At 40.2% G+C, this 12,468-nt stretch overlaps 1 protein-coding gene and 1 pseudogene across 1 annotated transcript in view; both read right to left on the bottom strand.

Moving 5' to 3' along the window:
• Window positions 1-12,468, bottom strand: part of SCHIP1 (schwannomin interacting protein 1) — a 670,407-nt gene that overhangs the window by 607,190 nt on the left and 50,749 nt on the right. The window lies entirely within an intron of this gene.
• LOC150020791 (tubulin beta chain pseudogene) lies at window positions 7,529-9,171 on the bottom strand (annotated as a pseudogene).

Here is a 12,468-nt window from a genome sequence, read left to right as displayed (position 1 = left end):
CCCATGATGGACAGCAGCAACTAGAGAATATACCTGCTCTTCCCTGTGGGGCCTGCCTCTGCACTGGCTCCCAGCATTCCCCAGCAGGCTCCGGCCTCTGTTGTCCATAGGGAACTCTTTATTAAAAAAATCCTTTCATGGGTTTTCTTAACTTCCCTTCCTCACTTACTTACTTTCCTACCGGTAGTACTTCTTGGAATCACTTCCCTGCCAAAATATTTTGACTCAAAAACCCTGGCTCAGGTTTTGTTTCAGGGGAAACTCTGTAATACATGCAACCAACAACCAGTTCTGGAGAAGAGGAGATGGGCACTCACCTAACTTTAAAGAATCAGGAAGTAGGTCATAGCAGGGAGAACGGGGTGTCCGTGGGCAGGACATGCTGGCATTCTAGGCAAATGGGAGACACATAAGAAAAAGAGACAAAGAGGAGTCCCCTGGTGGATAAAGAACTTAAGGACATTGTAATGGCTGAGATATATCAATAAAAGGAGTGGAAGAGCCGGGAGATGACTGAGGGGCGCATCACCCTGCCCTGTGAGGCCTCCCGAAAGAGCCTTGTTTTTCTCCAGGAGGTTGCAAAGCCTCAAAGCTTGGTATCAGATGGGGCATAAGAACAATAGGACCAGCAGAGTAAATCCCTTCAATCCAATCTACTTGAGTAAAGATTGCAATGAGAATAAATGTTAACTCTAGTCTCCTGAACAATGCTTTCACCAGAAGACAGTGCTGAGATTTTCAAAAGCTGCGTTAGAAGCAAGAACACTTTCTCAGGAATATTACATTCCCATCACAGTATTCCATTTTCTCTTTTACCTGGAGAAGTCTAGCAATTAGCTACCAAACAGCCTCTTAATGCTTAATGTTTGACTAACACAACCCCACCCAGTAGCACCCAAGAGCAAGCTGGAATAGAAAAACATTTAAAAGGTTTATTTTTAAAACCCTAGCAAAAAAGATGCTGCCTGTGAATCTGTATGGAAGAAGCAGCTCACATCCAATATCTGAAAGAGCTACCACTGGTATGAATAATTCAAAAACAGCTCCAGACAAATGATCCTGGGATTATACGGAAATAGAGAAAACCTCCGGAGTCTGCCGCTCCTTTTATTAAAGCCGGGTTCACACTGAACACTGTTTCCTCTGCGGTTATTTCTACTACAAATGAGCAGTCAATAAGGCAGAATCTCTCCACAATCACGCCAACATGGGAACCAGAAGTCACTTTGATCTTCTATTTATTTTTACCTTGTAAATTATTAACTAATGTGGATAGGGTATAAATTAAAAGTAAGCAAATTAGTCTTCATTTGTTTATTTTAATTATTTAGTAGGCTCACAAGCTTCGTTATAAACCACGCAGGAGGATGAATCTTCCCCTAAATATTTGTGCTTGCTGCATATATCTGACACAATTAACCTCTAGAGGTGTCATCCACAAATTAAATAAAACAGGGCTTTGGTGGCCCAGATCATGTGGCTGACATCAGGCTCCATCCTGACTCGGTTAATTATGGCATTTACTGCCAAACTGCGTCAGAGCCATTTGAAGGAGCGAGTGCTGTGTATTTGAATTTCCCTGAAAGCTGAAATTTTACTTAACCTTTGGAGTGATCCATTTTAAATAAAAGTACTTGTAAGACAAAAACCTCTTTTCTAATCTCTTTTGGCTCTTACTGTGTTAATAAAGCCGTTAGGTACAGATGATTTTGCAATGTCAGGAAGAATGACTTTGATGGCAAGGGAATCTTGATGAAAAATTTCACTACAATTAGGAAAAGACAATGCCTAGAAGAGGGAAATAGGACTTCTCAGTTTCGATGTATTTCAGTTAATGGATCACTGTACGAGAAAGATGTCAGTGTGTGAGAGAGCTACTTGATAAAATGAGCCTGGCTATTCAGGCACATCTTACAGATTTTCTCAAGAACATCCCAAATGAAGATTTCACTTTGTATATAAAATAAACAAATTGAGAACTGACATCAGGAAATTGTATCAGGGATTTGCATTTATTACTCATGCCAATGAACAAGTTTGTTACTTAATACCTAATCTTTCAAAATATTCAACATGATGACATACTTGTGTGGGGAAATTGTGGCAAAGGGACAATAAAGATTGAAAATTATAAAGTGATCATAAGTTCTTATCAAATCCTCAGATTTGGCTGTGAGCTTCCTAACAGCCAACAACAAATAGGCAAACATTAGTTTTAAGATTCGTCATAAGATTCACAGAACCCATGGGGAACAAGAACAGTAAGTAAAGAATAAAGAAAATATAACAATAGAGCCAGGTAACCTAAGTTTCCTAGAGTCAGGTGCCATTCGATTTTAGTTCAACAAATGAACACACCAGAAGGTATAGAATGCTGTGCCTTGTCAGTAGCTGAACACCTGGCAGGCTTGGATAGCAGAGCTTACTGGGTCCCACCCCCAGAGATTCTGGTTCACTAGATTTGGAGTGGGGCCCAAGAATTTGCATTTTGAGCAAGTTCCCAGCTCCTGTTGATGCTGCTGGCTCAGAGCCATATCTTGAGGGCCACTGGTATAAACAGATTTCACAATTTTATAGTTCTCTCACTATGGTTAGCACCCTTAGAAACTTTACATCATACCCTTTTTAGTAAGTTTCAGAGAGAGATTCAGATGTCAAAATTATGTAGACATAGAATTTGCATATTGGTTATCTTGGAATAAACCAAGACAGTTTATAAAAAATTCAGTAACAGTAATTATTTTATAACTACTGTTAATCATTACGTTGCTTCTCGCTTCTTAAGCTCCCCCCCGCCCTCCCCAATGTAACTTTCACTAAAAAGAAAGAGCAGTTGCTGAATTTTGGACTGAGATTTGTCTGAGGTCACCAAGTCATTCTGCAGCATATTTCAGGTTCTAGGTCAAGGTCAGGCCTCTCAGAAGAGTATAAAGTTTTGAGAAAGAGGAGATACGTCTACAGAATTAATAACTGTTCTTTGAAGGTCTTGTATTTTCTGTCCTGATGTGAAAATATAACGTATTATTCTGACTCAACATATCACAAGGAAGGGGATGGACAAAGGTGTGACTGAAAAGTAAAGTGATGGGCATTAGCTGACAATATGCTTTACAACTTGCTGCAAATGATAGACCTTTTGCCTTAATAAATATTTTATTTTTTAAATTATATTTTATTGATTATGCTATTAGAGTTATCCTGATTTTCCCTTTTTGTGCCCCTCCACCCAGCACCCCCCACTCCCTCAGGCAATCTCCCCACCATTGTTCATGTCCATGGGTTCTTTGGCTACTCCATTTCCTATACTGTACTTTACATCCCCATGGCTATTCTGTAACTACCTATTTGTACTTCTTAGTCCCCTCACCTCTTCACCCATGTTCCACGCCCTCCTTCCATCTGGAAACCATCAAAATGCTCTCTGTATGCACAATTCTGTCTCTGTTCTTGGTTGCTTAGTTTATTTTTTAGCTTCAATTGTTGATAGATTTGTATTTTTTGCCATTTTATCATTCAGTGTTTTGATCTTTTTCTTAAATAAGTCCCTTTAACATTTTATATAATATTGGTTTGGTGATGATTAACTCCTATAGTTTTTTTCTTGCATTGGAAGCTTTTTATCTGCCCTTCCATTCTAAATGATAACTTTTCTGGGTGGAGCAATCATGGCTGTAGGTCCCAGCTTTTCATGACTTTGAGTACAGTAGTCCCTCTCTATATTGTGGTTCATTGATCACAGCCTCACTGTATCGCACGATTTTAAAAAATATTATACTTAATTATTTATCGTGGATTTTCCACTATATCATGGGATTTTGCGGTACTATATATTTGTTGTTAAAGTTATGTAGGTTTAAGAGTGTAGAATATGTTTAAGAACATAAGTAGTGTTTATAAAAATGTGGAAAAGGTTAATAAGGAACTGGGAATGGTTTATAAGTGTGTGGGAAGGGTTTATAAAGCCTTAAAATATAAATAAATACTAAAATAAATGTAAGGTTCCTACTTTGCGAAATTTCACCTATCACCAGGAGGTCTAGAATGTAATACCCATGATAAGTGAGAGAATACTATATTTCTTCCCAATCCCAATTAGCCTGAAAAGCTTCTTCTGAGAAATCAGTGACAGTATCATGGGAACTCCCATATAGGTCACTAATTTCTTTCTCATGATGCTCTGAAGATTCCCTATTTATCTTTAATCTTTGGCATTTTAATTATGATGTGTCTTAGAGTGGGCCTCTTTGCATCCATCTTGTTTGGGACTCTTTGTGCTTCTTGGACTTGTATTTCTCTTTCTTTCACCAAATTGGAGAAGTTTTCTTTCACCATTTTTTCAGATAGATTTCCTCATTTTTTCTGGATTGTTTATTCTTCTTGTTGTTCGATGGATTGTTTTTTTTTTTTGTTCCTTATGTTCTATAATATTGATTTGATTCTTAGTTTCATCCACTGAACTTTTGTTTCCCTGTAAATTGTTCTTTATTTCAATTAGTGTATCTTTCATTTCTGACTGGATCTTTTTTATGCTGCTGAGGTCTTCACTAAGTTCCCTGAGCATTCTTATAACCAATGTTTTGAACTCTGTATCTGAGAGATAGCTTATCTCCTTTTTGTTTAGTTCTTTTGCTGCAGTTTTGATCTGTTCTTTCATTTTGGTCATGTTTCTTTGTCTCCTTGTTTTGGCAGCCTCCCTTTGTTTGTTTCTATGTATTAGGTAGAGATGCTTTGATTCCATGTCTTGGTAGTGTGGCCTAATATAGTAGGTATCCTGTAGGGTCCAGTGGCACAGCCTCTCCTATCACCCAAGCTGAGTACTCGAGGTAGACTCTTTGTGGGGGCTGAGTATACCCTCCTCTTGTGGTTGAGCTTTGGTTTCTGTTGGTAGGTCAATGGGAAGAATTTACCCAGGCCAGTCAGTTGCAAGGACTGACTATAATGACTTACCGCCAACCTCCATCCTCTGTGGAGGATCAGCTGTGCTGGGTCAGGGTAGTGGTGCTCTGATGTGGATTGTAGCTATCCACTGGGTGTGCAGGCTCTGGGGCTTCCTGGGTGTTACAGGTCAAGGTCAGCATTCACCTTTTTCCTGGGGCCACCCTGCCTGAGCTATAAAGCAATATGAAATGGCTGCTACTTGTACTGGGCTTGGAGATTCCCAGGCAAAGCCAACTGTGGATCTAGGTTGGCTGCTGCTAGTGCTGGGCCCGGAGCTCACTGAGGCCAGTAGTCGCTTGTTTGATAAAATTTAGGAAGTTGTGAAGCATAAGCTAAGACCAGCCATTCATATGGAAAAGCAGCTTGGATGGGCCCATAATAGGGTGGGGCAGTTTCTGGGGATCTCCATGGCAGGTCAAACATTGTTAGCCAGGTGATGGAGTCTCAGATATGGCACCACTTGCCAGCTCTGTGGTTCTGTGGAGGGAGGGTTTAGAAAAGGGACAATGGCTTTTGCTCACCTTGATGATAGGCACTTCCGCTGCTCCCTGTATACCACTGGTGCCTTTCAAGCTGCTACCCTGGTGCTGGAGCTCAGAGGGAGTGAGTCTGAGTCCATGAGTCCATGTGTGGGTTCTTTAAGAGGAACTGCTTGGGGCTCCAGCAGTTTCTTCCACCAACTCAATCCCCACTGGTTTTTGCAGTCAGAAGTTGTGGGGATTTATCTTCATGGCATTGGAACCCTGTGACTTCTCACTCCCAAAATATCCCTCCCAAACATTTATCCACCACATGTGGGTGAGAGACCAGCCCATTCCACACTTGCACCCCTCCTACCAGTCCGGGTGGATGTGGTTTCTTTAATTCCATCATTGTCATACTTCCATTCAACTCAATTTCTGACAGTTCTGAGGGATGGTTGTTCTATATTTTAATTGTAATTTTCATGTGGTTGTGCAAAGAGGTGAGCCATGTCAGCCTATGCCACCATCTTGACCATGAATCCCTTAATTAGTATTTTAAACTCAGTTGAAGCTCCAGGAGCAAATAAATAAATCACGTTCCTTTCCACTAAACAAATGCTTCTATACATTTTTCCATCCTTAAATTAAAGGAGATCAAATGGAACCACATCTTGCGCAAAGAGGTGAGCCATGTCAGCCTATGCCACCATCTTGACCATGAATCCCTTAATTAGTATTTTAAACTCAGTTGAAGCTCCAGGAGCAAATAAATAAATCACGTTCCTTTCCACTAAACAAATGCTTCTATACATTTTTCCATCCTTAAATTAAAGGAGATCAAATGGAACCACATCTTGCTAGGACTAGTAAAAATTAGAATAAATTCTACATCAATATATTAAAAAGAAATTACACAAACTTGAAAAATGAATAAAATTTTCTCAGGGCTGAATCCTGGCACTGAATGAAGAGTATGTATTAGTTAATTTATAGATGCTAAAAAAGTCTGTGTGAAAAGAGGAACACAGACTTTGTCATTTATTTTATTTTAATAACTGACATTGTTTTTAATTATTTATGATAATTTTTCAAAGTATATTTTTAATAATAATGAAGTCTTAGGAAGCTGAGCCCACCTGACAGCCCTTGACTATTTAATTTTGGCTGAATAATATGATGTAATCAAAAAGTTCTTAGAGAGAATTATAAAACTTATGAGCTCTGAAGTTAGAATTAATATATTTCTCTTATGTCTGAGGCATTTATTTAGGAAAATACATTTTAAAACATCACATCCTATCCAATTCTACTATCATACTTTCATAAAATGTTTTGGCTTAGATGGTGGTTTGTCCTGACAGATGAGAAATCTCAAGTCTCCAGAAGTTAAATGACTTGTCCAAGGTTAAACACAGAGTAAGTGTCAGATCCAGGCTCAAAACATGACTGTACTATTGATTTTTTCCCTTCACTGTTGATGGTACCAATCCCATGTGTGGGCATGCCGGGTTAGGGGAAGGCTGCATGATGGAGTGAAGGAGCAGAACTCACCTTCTTTAATTACTTCATCCAGCTGTAATCTAAAGCCTCCAAATCTAAAGCCTTCAAATGTAAATATCCACATGTTTATTTCCAAAGCCTTCACAACCTCACTCCACCCAAACCAATGTCATCAATTTGCCATATCTTCTACCTATAGCTAATACCATGCTAATCTGAGCTCCTGCCTTCCAATTGCTAGTAATGTAAGTGAATAGTTAAGAGTGTTTCTACAAATACAAACATCATTAGTCTCCAAGGCCAATGTAATCAACCTTTCCAATCACTACTATATGAATTTCCATCACTTTCTTCCCTTCATCCTACCTCCTATTAAGATCCTACTTGCCCTAATTTTCTCCCAAATGTCTCCTTCACATAGCCTTGCTTGAGGTAGAAATAGCTACTCAATAGCTCTGATGATGATATTCTGCACTATGATGGTTGTGGGTCTAAATCTTCCACCCTATCCCTGGTTATAATCACTCTGAGAACTGACTCTACTTAACTGTGCATCACACATATTATCTTGCAGGTAGGTAATGCCCAATAAATATCTTTTAATTAATTAATTAATTAATTTATTTTTTTTTACAAGCAACAAATGTTTATTGGGTGCCTATTATGTGCCAGGCACTGTTCTAGAACACCCCTAAAAGAAAAAAATGGCAGAAGATGCAAATTCTGAGGGAGAGGAAAGGGGTAGTTGAAGGCTAAGGGAACTGAGAAGCCTGAGTGATGGGCATGGCCTTAAGCCTCCTCTTCTGCCTCCTCACTGAAATCCTCCTCCTCTTCTGCGGTGGCATCCTGGTACTGCTGATACTCGGAGACCAGGTCATTCATGTTGCTCTCAGCCTCAGGGAACTCCATCTCGTCCATGCCTTCACCCGTGTACCAGTGCAGGAAGGCCTTCCGGCGGAACATGGCTGTGAACTGCTCTGAGATGCGCTTGAACAGCTCCTGGATGGCTGTGCTGTTGCCAATGAAGGTGACTGCCATCTTCAGGCCACGAGGCGGGATGTCGCAGACAGCTGTCTTAACATTGTTGGGGATCCACTCCACAAAGTAGCTGCTATTCTTGTTTTGTACATTGAGCATCTGCTCGTCCACCTCCTTCATGGACATTCACCCACGGAAGACAGCAGCCACAGTGAGGTAACGGCCATGGCAGGGGTCACAGGCAGCCATCATGTTCTTGGCATCAAATACCTGCTGGGTGAGTTCAGGTACAGTGAGGGCCTGATACTGCTGGCTTCCACAGCTGGTTAGAGGGGCAAAGCCAGGCATGAAGAAGTGGAGGCGTGGGATGGGGACCATATTGACTGCCAGCTTGCGGAGATCAGCATTGAGCTGGCCAGGGAAGCGGAGGCAGGTGGTGACACCACTCATGGTGGCTGAGACAAGGTGGTTCAGGTCCCCATATGTTGGTGTGGTCAACTTGAGGGTACGGAAGCAGATATCGTAAAGGGCCTCGTTATCAATGCAGTAGGTCTCATCAGTATTCTCTACCAACTGATGGACAGAGAGGGTGGCATTGTAGGGCTCAACCACAGTGTCAGACACTTTGGGTGAAGGTACCACACTGAAGGTGTTCATGATGCGGTCTGGATACTCTTCACGGATCTTGCTGATGAGTAAGGTGCCCATTTCAGAGCCTGTACCCCCACCCAGTGAGTGGGTCAGCTGGAAGCCCTGCAGGCAGTCACAGCTTTCAGCCTCCTTCCGCACCACGTCCAGGACTGAGTCAACCAGCTCGGCCCCCTCTGTATAGTGGCCCTTGGCCCAGTTGTTGCCTGCCCCAGACTGACCAAAAACAAAGTTGTCTGGTCTAAAGATCTGGCCAAAAGGACCTGAGCGAACAGAGTCCATGGTACCAGGTTCTAGATCCACCAAGATAGCACGAGGTACATATTTTCCACCTGTGGCTTCATTGTCATACACGGAGATGCAATCCAGTTGCAGGTCGCTGTCCCCATGGTAGGTACCAGTGGGGTCGATGCCATGTTCATCACTGATCACCTCCCAGAACTTGGCACCGATCTGGTTGCCACACTGGCCCGCCTGGATGTGCACGATTTCCCTCATGGTACAAATTAAATTTTTTTGCTCGCCTCAAAAAAGTGGGGCAAGAAAATATGTAATTATCTTTTCTCTGCTGCTGCTCACGGACTGGTAGAATGCAACGTGCCCCGGAGGCTGGAGCAGCTAGGTCCGAACGCAGCGGCAGGAGGATTCTCTTCTTTTAATTTATTAATATTTCTAAATTTATTAATATATATAAAGCCTAGTATGAATGATAAGTATTTGTTGAATGAAAGAGTAAATTAAAAGTTGGAGAAATAAATAAACAAATGACAAACACATAAAAATGGATTGATTCATCCATTTTTCCCCAGATAAGCCTTTCTCCTATGATTTCAAAAAACATTTAATAAAACATAACCTTGAAAACTATTTCAAAAATCAAAATGTTTCCTGTCACAAAAATTTCTTTTATAATTCATATTCCCTTTTCCTATGCTTAGAGAAAAGAATCTTTGGAAACTTTTAAGGTTGCTTATGATACATTTTTGCTACCTATGTAACAAAAACACATCATTGCTTTTTCTCAAATGTGAACAGATTGTTTGTGATCACTCTGGATGAATTAATAGTAAATTGAAAAGAAGATATGACTCTACCCTGTGAGTACAGCTGGGCCATAAATGCCCCCCACACAGCCCTGCATGCCTTTTTCTTGGTCTGACCAGCTTCTCCACCATTCTCTTCAACACACTCTCTCCCTGTCTTCATTTTCTATCTATATTGGTATAAAATCACCATAGCAACAATCTGAAATACATCAATTCAGGTACTATTTTCTGGATGTTACAGCCTTGTTCAGAGGTCAAATTTCAAAGAAAGCAAAAGACTGAAGCTCCTGACAGATAAAGGAGGCAGAATTTTCTGCTAACCTGAATAACACCCATGAAAGGAACCAGAAGGTGATCTCATTGCTTCAAGCTCAGAGTGAGACAGCTGGAAAAAAAAAGAAAGGAGAATATGATCACTGAGAGACTTTTAACCACCTATGAGCATAGTGGCAGAAAAGGTGGAATCGACTTAAGCAAATTAAGAGGATGAACATTTTCCTTATTTGAAATGAGGCCATTCATTTCTTTATATCCATAGTCTTTAAGGATAAAAGAGATTTTCTTTAATGATAAGTCATTTTATGTCCTCATGTAGTAGTGAGATTGTCTTTTTCTACCCAAAGAAGATGTCAAGATCTTGCAAAGTTTTGCCCATTGTATACACTATGATTCTAGATACAGAAATATGTGTGTGTGTGTGTGTGTGTGTGTAGATAGAATACAGCAGAAAGATTGAAAAATAGGCCGGAAGTCAAAAGAGATGCAGGAATTACCTGTGGCTCAATAATTTACCTAGCAATGTGACCAAAACACAGAAACAGGTCATGCAGCATCTCTGGCCCTCAGTTTTTTATCAGTGAATTAAGACAAATAACCTTACAGCATTATTGTGAGGACCCATGACACAGTGTGCCCGGAGGATTTGTCCACCATAACACTGCTCCATCTGTGACAGTATCAGAGATCCTCATGATTCTTAAATCATGCCAAAGGTTTGCTAGCTATTCTACATTGCATACCCAAAGCTTCAAGTCTAGTATGATTGCACATAACTGAAAAAACTCTTCAGATGACTATTTTGCATAATGAAAGTAAGAGTGAAGGATCAAAGGCTTGGGTCCTAGTCTTAGATCTGCAAGTGGATGAATGTGTAAGCCTGTGTGGGGCATGTCACCTAGGAAAGCACCAATTTCCTCCCTAATGCCTATTACGCCTCCTGGATCCACTATTCCTATAGAACACAGTAAGAACAAACTCGTTATAATTTTGAAGTAAATACTGCTCCTATTTCTTCTAAAGATAATTATTTAGATGTGGATTCTCACAACCTTCTCTTTTTCCTCTGACCCGTAAAGACCACTGGGCACCCCTGGCCACCCCTTGCCCTGCTTCCCTAAGAAGAATGGTCACACATGTCCATGGAGTGCATGTGAGGAGGAGCAGATATAATGAGGTATCATGCAGGAAAGCTCAATGAAAAGAAGAGGAATTGAGTGATAAAGACAAATGTCAGCACAGATGAGGAAGAAGACTCTTCTGGAATAAGAGTCAGAAGCTATCAGAAGGTTTAGGCTACTAATGAATAGAAAGAACCCTAAGAATTTGTGTGGAGAAGCACTTTAAATGAAAGAACTAAAAATATTTCATTTAGGCCCTGATTTCTTAAGTGTGGCCCAGTTCTGGACCACATGAGTCACCGCTTTGTAGGCATTGCCTACCAAATGTGGTGAGTGACTGTTTACACCTCACTCCTGGCTATGCCACACTGAGATGGTGACATCACTGTTTGTCCCCAAAGTGTTAAGTTTCCTTTCCTAAGAGTCAATGTATGGGGATGACTATATACCAGTAAGTCTGATGGTTAAAACATACAGTAACATAATGAAAACAATTTGTTCAAATGTGATCAAATCTTATATTTTCATAGACATCATTTTGGGCACAAGGGTGACAAATACATGGCCACTTAAAATACTGAAACCTAATATATGTCAGTTACAGAAAGATATATATCAAAATGTATTGTATATACACATACTTATAGCCTGAAGCCTGAGAGGGTCCTATAATGCATATAATTCATATATGTAATATATGGATTATTTATCAGACCCTCTCAGGCTATATGTCTATAATTTTTAAAAATCTGTTGTAATGACCAGATTATTAAGACTGGAAGAAGACTCAATGAAATAGGTATAAGTTCATATAGATTTTTAGCCATCATTTGGCAATAAAATCGAAAAATTAAAGTGCTGTCCTCTCAGTGCATGGCTTCTAGGTGACAACCTGCTCCTCTAGCATTTACCATCATCAGTACCTAAACAATACAACCAGTTCCCTGATAGTCTTTTGGGCATAGGTGCCTCCTGTGAAGAACACAAGATCTCATGTTCTCCTGCAGGTGCCAACAACAAGCAGTTTTCACCTCTGAATGATTCTTGGGAAACTTCTGGAAATAGAAGTTCAGTTAACAGTCATAGATTGCTGACTTAAGACTATAAACCAAAAAGCAAAATTGATTCAAATATTTATCCTACATTTCAAGGAACTGTGACAACCAGCTGTTGAAATGGAGGAAAGGGAATAACAACATAGTTATACTATACAGAGGCATGACTAGTGAGGATTCTGCAAAATGCAAGGAAGTGATTAGTGCCTGCCTCCAGTTACTCAAACCAACTGAAGAACAGATCGACTAAAGGAGGACACTAAGTCTTTTTATCTCACCTAGCAACAACAAAGAAGTACAACAGGGGATGATTAAATTGTATGCACTTTAAGTAATCAAAGAGCAATGGGGTACATTCTAATATGTCAGCATAAACAATTTGTTCCATTAGAATAAACTCATAACTTAATATATAATTAAAACCTGAGTGTACAGGATATCT

The sequence above is a fragment of the Furipterus horrens genome, unplaced genomic scaffold (assembly GCF_987537825.1).
Source record: "Furipterus horrens unplaced genomic scaffold, mFurHor1.1.pri manual_scaffold_1, whole genome shotgun sequence".
NCBI classification, from domain to species: domain Eukaryota; kingdom Metazoa; phylum Chordata; class Mammalia; order Chiroptera; family Furipteridae; genus Furipterus; species Furipterus horrens.
Note: the sequence above shows the minus strand (reverse complement) of the source record. Positions and strands in the feature narration are given on the sequence as shown.